Here is a 16,921-nt window from a genome sequence, read left to right as displayed (position 1 = left end):
CACCTAAGGCAGGACTGCTTCCTCCTCTCCAAGCCAGCTCTCGAGCCTTCCTCCTGCCAGCCCTCCCCCTGCCTGCCCCCCGTGCCCGTGTCCTTTGTGTCCAAGAGCTGAATATTCGACCTCGGCCACTGTTGCCCGGTGTTCTGAGACAGAAGTGTTGGAGCTATTTGCATCTGTCCTTCCCTTTGCCTGCTCCCCACCAAGGCTGCTCCCCCTTCCTCTTAATTATGCAGTAACGAACAACAGTGCTAACCGAAATTGGGGCGGCTACTTGCCTCTAAAAGTCAATAATTAGCCCCACGGGAACAACAAATACTTGCAGAGCTGCCCCCCTTCCCATGGCTGCCGCTGGAAGCAGGCCGCCACTCCAAGCCCCGCTCTGGCGGGTCCAATCTGGAAAGCATATGTTTCCCTTCCATCACTCACTCCATCAAACGCAGGGCAGGCCCGAGGGTGCGGGGAGGCCGCTAGACTTCCCTGAGCGTCTCCCTCAGCCTGAGCGTCCTCGTTATAAAGGGATGCTGTGTTCCCAGGTAACCAACAGCCCCCTGAGCATCTGGGAACACTTTGAGTGATTGCTGGGGAGAGAAGAAATTTGGGTCATAACTAATGATCAACATCCCCTTTTAATCAAATGAAGCCGTCATAATGTGTCTATCCTCCAGGGGAACAAGGCCCTTTCACCTCTTGGAGGTCTGCGGTAGCATTAACCTCTTCGGGTGAGACTCTTGCCCAGGTAGGAGGGAAGATGGACAGCTGTCAGATACTGAGCAGCGACTGTGTACGGCCTCTGTGCTGAGAAGCCTCCCATGGATTCTCTCCTTTCTCCCTGGGCCTGTGTCAGATCCGTGGCTCCCGGCCTTAAATCACCTGGAGGGCTCATCAAAGCCTAGGGTGCTGGCTCCACCCCAGATTTTAGCTTCTGTAGGTGGGGGATAGAGCCTGAGTATCTGCACATCAGGTAAATTCCTGCATGGTGCTGGTACTGCCAGCTTGGGGACCAGACACTGAGAACCAGTGTTAGAGGACAAAAAATACCTCTATTTAGGGTCTTCTAGGCAAAACACCCTTTACAAATATCGTGTCATTTAATCCTCACAGAAACCCTATGAAGTATGTGTTCTTGTTCCCGTTTTACTGAAGAAGAAACCGAGGGTCAAAGAAACGTGAGCGCTTGCCTGAGACCCTGTGATCGCACCGCTGGGGTGAAAGAGCTACGATTTAGAACCCAATTCCCTCTGACGTCAAACCCTTGGTCCTGCCGCAGAGGCAAGAGAGATTCCAAGTGTCAGAAGGGCTCAGAGGGGCAAGCTCGTCTCTCCCCAGGGGATCGGGGACACCGTGCCTGGCCTGCTTTGCCATCTGCTTGTGGAATACTGCCGCCGCAGCCCTGAACCCTTCAGGAAACACCTCCTAATCTTCCCTCTGGTCCCCTGCTGCCGAGAGTCAGGCCTCTCTCCGTCCTCCGCGCTCAGTCGCCTGTCTTCTCTTGCCCTCACTCGGGAGCATCCCCACCCCTCCCCAGCTCCTCCCAGGGCTACTTCTCCTCCCTATCCAGTTCAGAAAGGGGCTCCTCCAATATGACCCCAAGGACGCAGCCAGCACCCCACCTCAGGGTCTCCAGGAAATGGCCTTGGATCCTCCATCACGGCCAAGCTCAGAGCTGCTTGCCCAAAGCACGCACTGGCTTCTCAGTGGCGGTTTCTGAAAAAGCTGCTGTCTTCACACCCCTGTGTTCCCAGGTCCCCAGACAACCCCTCAGGCACATCGCTCACCACTCCTGATGCTTCTCCCCGTAAGAATTGATGAGAACCTACTGAGAAAAGGTGCAGGAGGCAGAGGGGAAGGAAGGAGAATTAAAGGGGCATCCCATGGAGCTCTCGCTGTGTGCCAGCTCTTGTGCCCAGTTGGTTCAATGTGTAGTAACTCGCTCCATGCTCACAGCAACCCTGTGAGGCAGACATGCCAGTATGATCACCATTTACAGGCAGGAAATGGAGGCACAGAAAGAGTAAGTAACCTGCCCAGTGTTGCACAGCTAGTGAGTGACAGAGCCAGGAACCTGGCTCCAGAGCCCACTCCTGCAACCATGCTATCTCGGCAGAGGGAAAGAATGGAAACGAATGATGAATTCCCTGATCCTTGCCCTCCAAGAGGCCCTAGCCCAGCCAGGGGAAAGTGAGAGCAGTAGCTGCAGTCGTCCTGGCTGTGGATGCTGTAGCAGCAGAAGTAGTCGTGGCCATAGCAGGAAGTAGTAGCATACCATCGGCATCAATATTGAAATCATTACAATAACAGTTATGGTAAAATAACTGCCATTTGTGGAGTGCCTCTAGCTACGGGGCAACACAGGATTGCACGGTGGGTGGGCGTGAAAATCCCAGAGCCAGACTGGGTTCATATCCCAGCTCCTTTTCATAATAGATTGTATGACATGAGGCAAATCGCTCAACCTCTTAGCCTCAGATTTCTTGTTTATGAAATAGGGCTGAAAATTCTACCTACCTCCTGCATTTCTTGTAAAGGTTGAATGAGAAGATCCATGTCAAGTACTTAGTACAGTACCTGGAACACAGTAGATTCTCCATCCATGTTGCTAGGTAGGAGGGTGATAGAGGCAGAAGTGCGTTAGATAGGGCATCTGCCTCTGAGTCCTGGCATCTGGTGAGGGCGACGGGCACCATGTGAACGCAAGGAAAAGCCCAGAGAGGACAGCGTGACTCAGGGCGAACGCCTCTGAGTGAAGGATCTGGGAAGGCTTGGAGGGGGGGATTGAGATTGGATTTGAATAGGACCTTCAACATGACACCTGGTGAGGGACCACCTAGCTCGTCAGGATGAGACTGTGCAGACAAGGTACAGGTCACTCCCCCAGCTCTTTTCCCCACTGTCCGCCTACCAGAGCCCCAGCCCAGCCACCAACCCTGGCCGCCCAGCCTCCCTGCACCCTCCTGCCCTTGACTCCATTCTCCCTCATCTCTTAAATGTCCTGCTACCTGCCCCTTTGCAAAGAGCTAAAGTCCCTCATACAACCCTAGCATTCTTAGATGGTTTTATGTGGGCAAGACTGTTAGATCAGCTGGTTAAAAGGGTCCCAGCTAGGCTCACTGCTACCATGTTTTTGAGCCCCCAGGACTCGGCCATGCTTTGGAGCCAGCTTCTTCCCTACTGTCAGTCCTGCGGGGTCTCCGAGGGCCCTGACTGCCATCCAGGAAATAGAGGCGAGAAACTTCAATCAGCTCTATTGACACAAGGCCTGAGTGGCACTGGCTTAGCCTCCATGGGCCTGGCTGTGACGTGTCAGTCTCCTGGGCCCTGCACCTGGAAGCCCATCAGGCTTCCTTCCATGCAATCGTTCACCCACTCAGGAACTTGGGCTGAGTGTCTCTTGATCCACCCTGTGCAAAGCACTGTGGGGGATATGAGGTGAGTCCCCACCCACCAAGAGCAAGAAGCCTATGAGCAGAGGCTTGGCAGGGCCTCAGATAAATATAACTATTTGAAGGTAGGAAGTGCCACATAATTATCTGAAGGTGGGAAAGAAACATTCTGAGTGTACCTGCCAAGTGCCAGATGTTGTGCTAATAGTTTTCATCTAAACTGTCTCATGAACCTGAATGGCCAACTTGTAAGGTAGGTATGTATGTCCCCATTGTACAGATGAGCAAACTGAGAATCAGAGAGGTTAAGAATGTCACCTGAGGTCACACAGCAAGCTTCAAACCCAGGGCTGTGTGACTCTTTCCAGTACTCCGATTGCCTCTCTGTAATGTCAGTGTAAAATCAGGAAGGAGGAAGGGAAACACATGGGGCTGAGATGATCAGAGAAGGCTTTTCAAAAGGGGTGAGACTTGTTCTGGACAAGGGAGTGAGCTGGATGAAAATGGGTGGAGGTGAAGGCATGGTGGAGGAGAAATGCTGGGAAAGGTAACAGCAGAAACAGAGATGAGGGGGCTGAGAAGCACCCGGTGTGTTAGGGGGACAATAAGGAGGCCCCTGGGGCTGCAGGAGGCTCCCCACCTGGTAGACGGGGTTGGAAGTGCTCACGGGGCTGATCAGGAGGGTCTGCCTGATTTGGCTAATGGTACTTTCTTCTGGATGCAGTGGGGAGCCATTGAAGCCTTTTGAGCAGAACTATGCGATGGGAAGTAGCCCCCTAGGAAAATCTCCTTGGCTGGGCTGCGCTGGCTGGATGGGTGAGCAAAGACCAAGGAAGAAATGCTACTTCAAATGTTACAATCACCCCGAAGGGACAGCAGTTTTGTTAAACAAATTTCAAAGTTATGAACAAACAATGTTTGGGTGGGGTTCTTTTAATCCAAACTACATTTCATTAAGATATGATTTTCTAAATGTCAGGAAAAATGATCCATGTTAACCTCCAACTGTGAACCTATGACACAGGCTGCAAAGCATCTTACTGCTGCCCAAAGTGCAGTAAAATAGAGCTCTTGGTTCAGGAAGTCAGGGCAAGGAGTGACTTCTGAACCAGCCTTCCACTTAGCGATGCAGCTTTCTGCTCGAGAAATCCACAGTCTTCCTTCACTGGATCTATTTTAATAACATAATGAAGGCCCTGCAACCCTGTCCTTCAACCTTCCCTGAGAATGCACCCCTAAGTGCCTCAAGATGTCCAAGGAACATCAAAGGAAAGGAGAATTATTCTTTGGATATACCATAGGATACAAATCCTGATATCCCACTGCTGGAAACAAAAAGCCAGGACAGCTCCCGCGGTGCCCATAAAAATTATGGACTCAGAAGATTAACTGGCTCCAATGCTACAACGCTTTAGCCAACCGTAACCTGGCATTTTACATTGAAGAAAGGAAAAAAAATAAAGACGGCTTTATTAATACTGCTTGCCAAATCTCCCATGAGTCCTGAGGAAGGACTCCCTTTGGCCTCCCTCTGCTTGGAGCCCTGTGCTAGAAACTGCTGCACCCTCATTAAAGTAAGGCCAACCTGAGGTGTCTGGAGAAGGTTCCCCTCGGAAAATGAAGGGTCTGCTTTCTGCCAAAACATTTACCTCTTTGTAACTGGCATGCCACACGCCAGGCTGAGAGCCCAGGCTGGACCTCATACCTTCTCAGAGCGCGTCCCACGAGTTCATCTGGTCCCCACACGGTGCCTGTGAGGCAGGGCAAAGGCAGATAGGACAGGGATGGTTTCATAGCCGCGGCAGCCCGGTCTCGGGATTGCCGCTGTTGAGATGTAGATAGAAACAGCTAGAAGAACAGTATTCCTGGCATGAGCTGGAAAGAGGACAAGCAGCTCTGGCCTCAGCTGTCAGGTGGCTCTCAGGGTCCCAGTTAGTGAAGGAGACTACAGAGTCTGAGACAAGATGAACGCTCTGCCGGTCCTGCCGCCGCTGTCAAAGCTGGTTAAAATCCCGGGACGCCGGTTCCTCCCTCTGTGCTGAGATCCCAGCAGCTGGGAAAACACAACTGGCGTTATCCAGTCAGCAAATCTTTCTGAGTAGCCACTGTGCACCAAGTTCCCCAGAACATGCATTGTGGGCAAAAGGATGTTCCAAGTCAAAGGGAGGGATAATCTTCTTCAAAAGAATATACACTGTAAAAAAAGAAAGTGAGACAAGTAATATAGAATCTCCTTTAATGCCAACCACTTTTCTTCCAAATGCTCAAATTCTGAAGTGCTGCCTTGAGGCCCCAAGCCTTCCCACTTGCTATGCATGCGTACACACACACACACACACACACACACACACACACACACCCCTACCTGAATGCCCGCCCCTTTCAAGGGGACACAACACAACGGTGGCCGCACCTCGTACCATGAATGCAGGCACTGTTGGAAGGAACACAGAAAAGTCACTAGTTCCCTTGAACCCAGCAGCCTCTTGCCGGCACTGCGTCTCCATTGCCTCCTTGGAATCCCACTCCTTCCCTGCTCTTTTCCTCCAGGCCTGCGGCATTCCGACCGCTTTCCGCTCCAAGTTACACATGGAGCTATACTCTTGTTCCATCACGCTCATTGCCTGCACCACTTCCAGCTGCATTCTTTCGTTGGCTCGCTCTGAGCTCAAGGGCAGGGACTGTTTCGTCCATCTTTATACCTCTAGTGAGAGGAAGACACAAGAAAATGCTCCAGAAAAGCTTGCTAAATAAATGGATGCACGGGTGGATGAGGGGGTAGGTGGGTGGTTAGGGGGTAGATGGGTGGGTGGGTGGATGGATCAATCGATCAACCCATGGGTGGATGAATGAATGCATGAATTAATTCCCATGGCAGCACCGAAGCCCTGGTGGTCAGAAAGTTAATCTCCCTGGGGCTTGTTCGTTGCCATACATGCTGTCGGAATCAAAAGGCCTTCCCTGGAATGCCACAACTACCTCATTACATTGTCATGGCAGCAGCTCAAGGAGGGGATCAGCTGCTGCTGCCTCTGGCACCCCGGCCTGGCACAGGTTTGACTCTGCTCTCGGAAGCAAATGCGGTCTTTCTGTTTGGGGGCTGCAGTCTCCTCAACGGTCATCTTCGGAGATTTGGGACCTTTTCCACCTCCTTTGCATCAGGATCCAGAACTCAGTTTCTCAAGGAGGTCAGTGTTCACCTGAACTGTGGACACCAAACAGGGGCCTTTAACTGGGCCTTCCCCTAACCAAGCCCACCCTCGCCCCCAGCGCGTCCAAGAAGAAGAGAATTTGATTTTGGAGGTAGTGTATTTTTCCCAAGTGTGGGATGGAAGTTTTCCCATAAAAGCAGCCTGTGAAACAGAGCTGCCCTCAAGAGCTGGCACACGACCCCAGTGACGGATATGAATCTAGAAGACACACCTCACAATGCTCTTCTAGGGGACAGCAAACCTGTCCCCCCAACCAACTCAACCTGCACCTCCCTGAACTTCCCCAAATCCCTGGAGCAATGCATAGCAGTGCCAAAGACACGGTTCTCCATCTGGGCCTCTCCAAACCCAAGAGCTACAAAACTAAAGAATGGCAGTGTCATGAGGATATCACAATATTTGTCACTATCTCCCAATCCACTCTCCCATTGTACAGATGGGGAAACTGAGACCCAGAGAGCATTAAATCTCCTGCCACCCAACCCAGGCTCTCTGCCCCTGGCTGACAGCTGAGGCTAGACGTGGTTCACAGCATGGGGGTCACCAATGGTTAGGGGCTGGGGCTAGGAGGCCGAGAAATTTCAGAAGGCCACCATTACCCAGCACGGGCTTCCTGCTGAGGCCACTGAGTGGAGGAAATAATAATGGAGATTGAAAGGCATTCTGTATTTGACCTTCTGCAACCCACCGTTTTTCAGTAGAACCCGATAGGGATCAGTCACATCTGCTCTCAATAGCAAATGTAAAAAATGACCTGCAGCTTTAAGGTCTGAAAAACATAAACTTGTGTTAAAAGACTGACAAAAAAAATTCCTGCACTCCCTAGCATGATGTCATTCAAGTGCACACACATTGCAATAACAATCGTCCGTCAGGGCCCAGGCCCTGGACCTGAGCTCTCCCCTCCTGGGAATCACAAGCTGTTCTGGTCCCCCTGCATGTCAGCCATGTGGCCGGTCACATAGTGGGCCTGTGTAATCAGGGCCGGGCTGCGAGGCTCCACTAGGCCCCGAGCTACAGCGGGTATCAGCTTAACTCGCTCCCCACTTCAAATGTTCTCGTGAGCTGCGGGAAGGCTGATGGGAAGCACATTCTAGAAAGTCCAGAACAAACTCAGCTCTGCCAGAGATCTGGGGAACAGCCTGAGCTGGCCAGAGGTCAGTGGGTCTTTAGAAGTCAGGAAGCTCCTTGTCGGCCCCGTGGGCGAGGCCCTCCAGGCCGCTGCTCCATGTGCAGGAGCCAACCAGATTGCTCCTCCGGCTGAACTGGAGTGCCACCGCTCCGTGGAAGTACAGTGATACCGCCGCATCCCCACACGCTCCGGCCAACCCCACTTACATCATCTGGACCGTGGGAAGCTCCTGACTGAGGGAAACTCGGGAAGGGAAACTTAGGGGACACGAGATAGCCCACTAGATCAGCCCCGGTGACCTTCACCCCACACTTGTCCAAGACACTGTCCTGGGCCAGGCACTGTGCCTGGGGCCCTGGAAATTGGCAAGGGTCTTGGCCTTCAGGAGCTCATAGCCCAAATAGAGAGGCAAGATTCGCCCAGACCACACATGTCCAGGGCTTAAGCGGGACATCCAAGGACCAGAGAAAGGAGAATGCAGAGCGACAAAAGAAAGGAAATCCACAAACTCCAGACCCCAGCAAACACCGTGACGAGATCAGTTTGCTAAACTAGACGACACTTCACTGCTTGCCTCAATGTTAAATCATAACCCACAGGGGCCAATGGCTGTATGTTCTCATTTGCTCCCCTCAAGATGGAGACAAAGGCAGTCAGCCTTCATTTAGCACCTACTGTGGGTCACATACCAGGCTGGGCACCTGCATACCCATCTCCTCCTTCAGTGCTCCCGACAGCCCAGGCAGCAAGGTGGGACGTGGATGTCTTGGAAGGCTCATGAGGCGGATTTTGGGGGTGCATTTGTTTCTGTTCCACCTGGAAGAGCTCACTTGTGCTTCCCAAAAGGAGCAGAGCTCAGCCAGACCCTAACAGGCAGGAGAGCAAATTCAACACTACCTACTATTCCAGCCAGTGGAGCTGTTTGGTGACACAGCTGACTGGGCTCAGAATGATGTGTTGGCCTGGGAGTTCCTCTACTGAAACAGAACTTCAGCGGCCTGGTGGTTCCCATGCTTGTGGAATATGGTTTGATCTGTCAGTTCATAAAAAATACAGGGATGCTAAGATGATTTAGAAGGCAGTCTCTGTCTTCAAACGGTTCATAAATTATTAGAAGGAGAGAAACCTGTAAACAGACAAGTGCCCTGGTGTATGAGTGCTAGGGAGACATCTACACAGAGAAGCAGACACAAAGGGCAGAGTGATAAATTTGACCTGGAAGCAACAGAAACATTTATAGTGGGGGTGGCCCTCGGACCATCCATAAGCTCCTGTGAGGTGCTAAGTGCCCAGGATGATCAGCGCTGAATAAGACATGGTCTCTGCCCCCTCAGGCCCCACTCTCACTGGAGAGACAACACGCACTCATCAGAGCAAAGTAAAAGATCGGCTGGGGAATCCAAATGGAAGATATTGCCGGAGGCCAAAGTAGGGAGAGGCCAGAAGGCTGATGACATATAATAAGGCCACGATATGATTGCAGAATTGAATTACACTGGGCAGAGGGAGTCAGGGAAAACTTTCTAGAAGAGGTGACACAGGCTATGTCTCCATGAGTGAGGTCTGAATGTTAAAAAGGGCTGAGAGAGAAAGCATTCCAGCAGACATGCCAACAGAGCCCAAGTTGGATGCTGACGCATGGACCAGCCCAGTGGATGAGTCAAACCGGCTTCCAGAGGGCAGGCCGTGGAGCCAAGCTCTGTTCTCAGGCCAGGCCCCGGTCACCTTGGCCAGCACCTCAGAGCTCACCCTCCTGTCCCAAGCCTCCCCAGTGGCGAGTAGCCTCTAGCGCTGGGCAGGAGCTGAGCTCTGCCCCGGCCCCCCAGAGAGCTGGGGGCCATGGAGACTTCCCCAAATTTGGATTAAAAAAACAGCCCTTCTCTCCCTTCTCCACGGGATACATAGCTTCTCTCTAAGTCAGCAGGAACCCATCACTAAGGCTATGAGAAAATAAACAACGGGAATCTAATTTCAAGGGACACTCAGGCTCCAGGAAGAAGGACAGAATGCTCAGACGGGTCCCTTTTCTCCAGGGCACGCTGAGTTGTGGGAATCTCACAGCCACGGTGCCAGCAGATTCAGGAGCACTGCTGCCAATGATAAAGTGATAGAGCCACACTCAGGCCTGCCTGGGGACACTCTGGCACTAGGGGCTCTGGGGCGTGTCCACAAAAACCCAAAAGAGAAGCCAGAGGACTCCAGCCTTGCACTGAGCCAAGAGTTCAAGCCAGCAAAAGCTGTCCCCTATCTCTCCTCGACCTGGGCCCCCTCTATCGGGCACATCAGCGTCGACTGACACCTGAGCACCAATTGCCCTGCTTGTAAAACATCTGTGCTCTCCTTGGACAAACCGGCTTCCCTTTACTGATTGTTGGCAGGGTCTACTTTGTAGGAGGGAACCCCCAGCATTCCATCAGGATCCAACCAAGTTGCGCCTCAAACAAGGTTGTATGGCATGCGCATCAGTAACGAAGCATGGATCTCAGGGGGTGGGAGCTGAATGGGTTCTTAAAAAGAAAACGTGAACACAGAAAGCATCAAAGCCACTAGAAAAGCAGAAGTTCTTTAACCTGAGAAGTTTGTTTAGCAGAGCTGTTGGCCAGAGTTAGAATGATGTGTTGGCCTGAGTGTTTCCTTATTGCAGCAGAATTGCAGCAACGGGCTGGTTCTGCAGCAGGTGGAGAATGGCTTGAGCTGTCGGTTCATGAAATTCAGGGAGGCCGAGGTCACTAAAACACAGCTCCTGCCCTCAAACAACTCATGAGTTATTAGAAGGAGGGAAGAGAGAGGCTCTGACGGCTTAATGATTTCAGTAGTCTATAGAGGGAGATTAGCAAGGGCTGATGCCCCATTACTCTAACTCCACAGAGGACTCACAGATGTCAACAGCGTCAAAAAGCATCGCAAGACCCCTGAAACGCAGAGGGAAGGAGGGCTCCCTGGCTCTAAGGGAGTGGGATGCAGCACATGGAGAGAGCTCAGGTCCAGAACCCGGCCAGGTGAGCTGTGCTCCTGGCTCGGCCAGTAACCTGGGGACGTGGGACAAGTCTCTTCCCCTTTATAGGCCTGTCGCCCATACCTGTATAACGATAGGCTTGACCCGGCTGATTTCAGAGGACCTGCTCAGTGCTGACCTATAGGTCTACAGCTTAGATAAGAAGAGTGTTGACAAATCTGCCAGCAGCTTGGAAGAACTGTCCCTTGCCCGGCCCTATCGAAGTGCTCAGATTGTACCATCAAGCTCTGTGAAAGCTTGAATCTGTTTTAACTCCTAAACCCAGAGATTTCTGGGACAGATATGTAAATAGATGAGAGAGAGAGGGAGGGAGGGAGGGAGAGAGGGAAAAGAGAGACTTAAAAATAGATATAGATTATAGATTCAGATATAGAAATAAAGATTTTGCTTTAGAGATTGAGATAGATTTAGATATAGATTTTTATTTAGATATAGCTATTTAGATTTAGTGTAGACATAGCTACAGATATAGATATGTGTGTATAGACATATATACGCACATATATATGTATTTGTGTGTAGATGTGCGTGTGCTTGTGCATGTGTGCATCTGTATCCCACTGAGGGCAGAGGTACAGTACTGCTGATTTTATTTGAGTTCATTTCCTACATTTATCACACCAAAATCCTCTCCATTCTTCAAAGCCCATCTCAGGAATCTCCTCCAAAGAGCCTTCCTTGACCCGCAGGAAAGGCTCTCACTCATGTAAATTCCTTCAAGTTGCCATTTGAGCCATCCATGACCACAGGATAATGACTGACTAATTATCACCACTGAAAGTGCACCCACAAGGTAGAAATTATCATACACCTGCAGAGGCTGCCAAGGACAGCTGCACTTTGGGCTGCCCTCGGTGAAGGAGCCAGTGACCAGCCCGCTTTCTCAGTAAAAGAGGTGCCCAGCAAATGCTCATGTGCAGAATTCCTCCATCGTGAAGTGGACTTTGACAGATGCCTCAGACCATACACCAAAATTAACTCAAGAGATTTTTACAAACTTAAATGTAAGAGCTAAAACCATAAAGAGAAAGAGAAAACCTAAGAGGCTGGATTTAGAACTGGGAGGTAGGCAAAATTTTCCTAGATGGAGTACAAAAAGCACTAAGCATAGAAAAAGCAATAATGGACTTCTGCTCATTAAGAGACATATAAAAAATGAAAAGACAAGCCACGAAAAAATATTCACAATATGTGTATCCAACAAAGAACTGGAATTCAGATTACATTTTAAAATTCCTGTAAATCAATTTTTTAAATAAATTTATTTATTTTATTTATTTATTTATGGCTGCGTTGGGTCTTCATTGCTAAAGTTGCTGAACGCAAGCTTTCTCTAGTTGCAGAGAGCGGTGGCTTCTCTTGTTGCAGAGCACGGGCTCTAGGCACATGGGCTCAGTAGTTGTGGTGCAAGGGCTTAGTTGCTCCGCGGCATGTGGGATCTTCCCGGACCAGGGCTCGAACCTGTGTCCCCTGAGTTGGCAAGTGGATTCTTAACCACTGCGCCACCAGGGAAGCCCCATAAATCAATTTTTAAAAGACAGCCTAAAAACAGGAAAAGACTTAGATGCTTAAAGAAAAAGAAATCCACATGACTAATAAACATATAAAAGGTGTTCAACATCATCAGTGATCAGAGAAATGCAAATTAAATCTACAATGAGTTACAACTACACACCCAGTAGAATGGCTAAAATTAACAAGACTCTCAATACCAAATATTGGAAAGGACATAGAACAGCTGGGTCTCTCATACTTTTCTGGTGGAAGTGTAAAATGGTACAACCATTTTGGAAAACTGTTTCGCAATTTCTTTTTTTTAATATATATTTATTTAAGGTGCGCAGGGTCTCAGTTGCAACCCGCAGGATCTTCGTTGTTGCATGCAGGATTTTTAGTTGCAGCATGCAGACTTACTAGTTGTGGCACGCATGCGGGATCTAGTTCCCCGACCAGGGATCGAACCCAGGCTCCCTGCATTGGGAGTGCGAAGTCTTACCCACTGGGCCACCGGGGAAGTCCCGGCAATTTCTTACAATGTTAAACATACACCTACCTGATGATCCAGCAATTTCTAACTAACTCCTATGAAATTACGCAAAGGAAATAAAAACTTGGGTCCACAAAGAGATTATATGTGAATACTCCTAGCAGAATTATTCATAAAAGCTCCAAACTCGAAACAACCCAAAGGTCCTTTAAAAGGAAAATGGATAAACAAATGTGGGTAGACTCAGACGATGGAATAGTACACAATGATAAAAAGAAATAGACTGCTGATACAATGTGAATAAACCTCAAAAATAGTACGCTCAGCTAAAGGAGCCAGGGAAAAAAAATAGTTCATATTGTTTGATCCAATTTTTCTACCAATTCCAAGAACAGGCAGGATGAACCTATGAAGATAGTACTCAGAACTGTGGTTTTTCCCATGGGGCAGGAGGACATAAAGGAAAGGGGCACAGGAAGCTTTCTCAGGTGATGAAAATGCTTTGCACCTTGATGGTGTTGTTTGTTACATGGGCACAGACATTTGCTAAAATTTGTTGAATTGTACACTTAAGTTCTGTATACTTTATATTGTCATTTTACCTCAGTTTAAAAAAAACAGATTCATTCATTCAATAATCATTTATCAAATGCCTTCTATGTATCAGACCTCAGTCTATGGGCTAGGATGGGGCCATAAGCAGGATGCATGTCCTCTCTCAAGAATGAAGGTATGGAAAAAGCACCCTGTGAAATTTCCACATGCCTAGCTTCCCAGTGATTGACACCACTTCTAGGCCTTGTCAATCACATTTTGCACGCAAGCGCACACACACACACATGCGCACACACACATACACACACACACACACAGAGGGAGGGGCTCCTCCCCTGCTGTTCTGGGTCTCCAATGTGTGGCAGTGCATATATGTTCAGTTTCAAGGAACCCACCAGAACGGTGGGTCCAAAGTAGCCTGGACAAGAAGCTTCCAGAATCAGTCTTCCAGAAGGAGCCAAACTCCAGCACAAAGCCCAGAGTCCTCAAGAAAGCAGCCCTCCTACTCTGGCCTGTCCTCCCAGGGAAGGCACTAGCTCTTCTCCTGGGGCCTCATCTACAGAGCCACAGAGGGAGGGCTCGGGAGGAGAGGAGGGGGAGCCCTTGACCTGCTGGCTCCCAGCTTCCCCACCTACCCCCCCAGGGAGAGAGAAATCCAAACAAAAGCCCATTCTCACAGGCAACCCTTCCAAGAAAAACCAAGTCCTAGAGATGCCGGGTCTGGTGTGAATAAGGAAAAAATGCTGAATTCCAAAAGACGAGGTCCAAAAAACATTTCTCCCGCTGAGTGTGCTATGAAAAGAAAGGGGACAAGGAAGAGGATGGGAAGGAACCCCGAGATCCCCACAGCCAACGAGGGGGTTGCCCCCCAGCCGTCACTAATGCTCCTGGACACAGTCTGATTTTCAGTGAGCCACAGGCACCCCGTTACTTTCAAAACGTTCAATCCTACGTGAGAGAAACTCTTACTTCTGAGCCGGGCTTCCTCGCCTGTGAAACGGGAATAGCACCCCCAGCCCTGCCCGCTTAACAGGGGCGATATGGGGCTTCACAGAGAACATGAGTGTGAAAGGACTTTGCAGACTCCGAGATGCCCTACACCCCAGCCGTGATCAGCTCGCATGCCATCTCAAGGCCTTTGGATATTGGTATTTTATAAAAAGAAGAAGAGCCTGGGTGGCAATTTCGGCTCCAACATGCTCTAACTGTGTGGATTGGGAAACTGACTGTCTCTAAGCCAGCTTCCACATCTGTAGAATGGGAATGTTAATGTCTCCCTTGAAGTTTGCAGCAAAGATTAGAAAGACGCCTATGAAGCTTTTAAGAGAATATCTGGTACAAAGTTGGCCTTCAATAACTGGGAATTGTTATGATCCTTACTGTGGAAAGGGGTTCACCCACTCTTGCCTTCTGTAGCCTTTCGAGGGGGAAAGCGACAGAATGCTTGGGTTGGCCGGATAAAAACCATACACATAGACACGGATTTTTCTGGAAGAGTTCGTTAAGCATCCTGCAAACATTATGAGCAAGTGCCATACACTGAGCCCCTCCTCTGGGCCAGACACTGTGCTCAGAGATGTAGCCTGCATGAGGGAATTCATGAAAACCAAAGGAGGCAGGGCACGTCAGCTCCACCGTCCAGAGCCGGGTGCTGACACCCAGGGCTCAGGTTCGCACAGTCAGAGTGGCAGGAGCAGCACACAGGCGCAGGACTGTCCGAGTCCAAAGCCTACGCCCCAGGGCTGTGGTGTGCTGGCACTCTGACCACATGTGACGCTACAATCCACTTAGAAACCCCAGCCAACCTCGCGGACGCTGCAGTCTCAGAAGCTGGGCAAAGTCTGCACCCTGGGGGACTCTTGCTCAGCGACCTGCATCCCCCATGTCGTCCACCATCCTCTGGGAACAATGTCATCTTTCCCTCCCACCTTCTGGTCTGTAAGAGATGTCAGTGAGGGCACAGCCAACCAAAGGCAGCCAAGGTCCATCCACGTACCACTGGCTGGGCCAGGAGGAGCCTAGGAATAGTCCCTGATGTCTGGGCTACTTGCTGAGCCTGGTGGAAGTGGTATGGGCGGGGTGGGCAGGTGGTGCGGGGCCGCGGGGAGGAGAGGTAGTGCATTACATCCCAGATAACCAGTCAGTCTTTGGAACTGCAGCCCAGAATGGCATCCAAGGGCACAGACCAGCGCAACTCTGTCTCCTGGGCAAGAGTCACAGCGGGAAAGGGGAGAAAAACAGAAGAGGAAACAGTGGGCTGTCAATCAAAATGCATGACCCCCTCCTTTCCTAGCAAAATGATGCCATCAGGAGAGGAGACCCCAGGAATCCAGAAACATCCCTGCTTTGCATCCATCTTAGCTGCTTCCCGAGACACACGTTGCTGAGGAAACCCAGTCCTTCCATTTAATGATTCAGCCAACACGAGCTGAGCACCCAGTGTGTGCAAGATGCTGAGGCAGGTGCAGGGACACAGCCACAGGCAGAAGACAGCTCTCACTTCCTGGAGGTCACCACCCGGGAGGGGAGGAGAGCGCCAAGGATACAGGTGACTATACTGGGGGGCGGGAGGGGCCCCAGCAGTTGCTGTGGGAGCACAAAGCTGGCCCCAGGACAGCCTCGGGGAACAGGGCAGGTGCCCAGGGTGGGCGAGGCTTGCACAGAGGATGAATTCGAGGGAGGGCTTCCAGGCAGAGGAAACATTGTGAGTCTAAACAGTGTGCAGAAGAACAGCACCCAGGTTCAGGAAGCTTCCAGGAGTCCAGTAGGTTGAAACACAGAAAGCAAAGGGCCAGCTGCACAGCATGAGACGGGACACATGTGCAGGGCCACATAGGTTGTACTGTGATGGCTAAATTTTCCTCTCAGAGCCATGGGAGGGCGTGGCGGCAGAGGCATGGTCAGGTTCACGCTTTCCAATGTGGTAGCCTCTAGCTTCATAGAACTGTTTAAATTAATTAAAATTAAATAAAATTTAATGTACAGCATGGTGACTATAGTTAATAATACTGTACTGCATGTTTGAAATTGCTAAGAAGGTAGATCTTAAAAGTCCTCATGATAAGAAAAAAAATTTTTGTAACTGTGCATGGTGATGGGTGTTAACTAGATTTATTGTGGTAATCATTTCACAATGATTCTGAATCATTGTGGTGTACACCTGAAACTAAAATAGTGTTGTATGTCAATTACATTTCAACAAAAAATTTTAATTAAAAAAATTAAATTTAATGTAATGCATTGTCTCAAAGGCCCTGGCCACATTTCAAGCACCCGACAGCCTCCTGTGGCTAGGGGCTACCGTATCGATCAGTGAAGACCTAGGACATGTTCATCATCCCAGAAGGTTCTGCTCTAGAACAGTCCCTCTGCGTCCATGGTACAGAAAGTGAATGGGAAGCAAGGAGGCCAGTGAAGAAGAGCAAATGGTGCCTCCCTGGCACTAAGGTAGAGATTGGATAGAATCAGATTGGAGAGACATTTAAGGAGAGATGGGATAGGGCTTGGTAACCAATGGATTTGGGGTTGGGGTGGTAGAAGGATCTGGGGGGTGTCAGGAACAACGGCCTGGTCAGCTGGGGGCTGGAGGGGGCGGTTACTCACTCACAGAAGGAGAGAAACAGAGGAGCAGGTGGGAGA

The 16,921-nt window shown here is 50.2% G+C and overlaps 1 long non-coding RNA gene across 3 annotated transcripts in view; it reads right to left on the bottom strand.

The window, feature by feature from the left end:
* LOC309644105 overlaps positions 1-5,010 on the bottom strand; it is a 35,952-nt gene extending 30,942 nt beyond the window's left edge. For all 3 annotated transcript variants that reach the window (XR_014254236.1, XR_014254237.1, XR_014254238.1), the window contains exon 1: positions 4-5,010. This is a non-coding gene — a long non-coding RNA (uncharacterized lncRNA). The remainder of the gene's footprint in view (positions 1-3) is intronic.
* Between the last annotated feature and the right edge of the window lie 11,911 nt (positions 5,011-16,921).

Source organism: Balaenoptera physalus (assembly GCF_965194825.1).
Source record: "Balaenoptera physalus genome assembly, chromosome: 15".
Classification (NCBI taxonomy): Eukaryota; Metazoa; Chordata; class Mammalia; order Artiodactyla; family Balaenopteridae; genus Balaenoptera; species Balaenoptera physalus.
This window is presented reverse-complemented; position numbering and strand designations above follow the sequence as displayed.